Here is a 1,557-nt window from a genome sequence, read left to right as displayed (position 1 = left end):
ATTGCATATTTCATGTGTACATTCCAGAAAGGAGGCTCTGTGTGCTTTACAATTCATTATTACCTCTCAAGAGGTTATAATGTTAAAAAATATTCTAATCTTAGCTTTCAGGGAAACGTCCAGTGCAAGTTACTATTTTGCTGGCAGTCAGATGCTGACATGCAGATAGGATCTTTCACTGTTTATGCCTGATATCCAATTTCACCTTGATGAAATGAGGAAAATTTGCATAAAGTGTCTTTCTCAAGGACACAGTGCCATGTCCTGATCAGGATTTGAACTGGCTGCTACATGGTTGTGAGTTGGACAGCCAGAACACATAAAGAGAGGTTAAATGTCAACACTCTTTGTGACTTGACGAGGACTTTAATAATCAAGCACAATGAAGACATACGTCAGACGATGCATGACTGGGACAGAAACGGAACAGAAATAAAGCAGATGAATATGATTGACAAATAAGGGAAATAATAGTAATGGACACAAGGAACAGATACGAATGATGGCACACACATGTGGTCTTGTAGCTACTGAATGATATTCCTCTACGCCCCCCCAAGTCTTTGGAGTAGAACAGAAAAGACTGATGTAATGTCAAGAAATAATGGTGATATAACAAGGAACAAATGATTGATCAATGAAAGTCTGAATCAGACTAAGATTTAGAGTCAATTGGCTTGGGGCTCTGTCTGGCCAATAGTCTTGCTGATCGCCGAGGGCCGCCTGGAGGCGTGCTCACGCTCATGGGAGCATCTTGCTCTTGTATGCCAGGGGCGTTGTGCGGCTGGAGCGAGCATAGAGCACGCGGGGTGGCTTGAGCCTGAGGTTGTGGAACCACCGTCTCGACAGCAGGGCGTGAATCAGGTGCTAATTCTTGCCCGGATTCGGGGACAGTAGGCATCGATGGATCGTGTGCTGGGGGTCCTGAACGCCAGCTTGTTGTGGTAGATCCGGGCAAGGAAAGGGCGGCGAGGTCACGCTGGGCTTGGTATGCTCGGGGGTGTGAATATTCTGAGGCACTGGCTGTGGTGGTGAGGTGCCACCCGGGATCATTGTCAGTGGTGAGCGTGGGACCACATGCATGTAGTTGCGGAGGAACTTTCTGTTGCGAAGAGTGGCGCGGCCAGAGCCATCCACTCGAACGACGTACTGGTCAAATTGAAGTACTTCGACTGCAATGCCCGTCTTGTCCCATTTGGTCGGGTGGGTTCCCGTTTGGTTCTGTATGCGCACACAGTCACCAACGACGAGTGGAGGTAAGATGCGAGTGTGCTCAGAGAGGCGCTCAGCAGTGCGCATGTGCCGGTTCCTCAATGCCTCCTCTCGCGACAGAAGGGTTTCACGCCAGGTACTGTGAGGGTGATACTTCCCTGGATGGATGGGGATGAAGTCCCGTATTGGACGTCCAAAGATACACATCGCTGGGGATAGGTGGGTGTCACGATCAGGAGTGTTCCTGTATTGCAGCATTGCACGCACTGGAACTTATCAGTGTTTAAAGATCCTTGTGCACTCGTGTTGTCAGTGATCAACCGTTTCACTGTCTTTACTCTAACT

The sequence above is a fragment of the Aplysia californica genome, unplaced genomic scaffold (assembly GCF_000002075.1).
Source record: "Aplysia californica isolate F4 #8 unplaced genomic scaffold, AplCal3.0 scaffold00893, whole genome shotgun sequence".
Taxonomy (NCBI): domain Eukaryota; kingdom Metazoa; phylum Mollusca; class Gastropoda; order Aplysiida; family Aplysiidae; genus Aplysia; species Aplysia californica.
Note: the sequence above shows the minus strand (reverse complement) of the source record.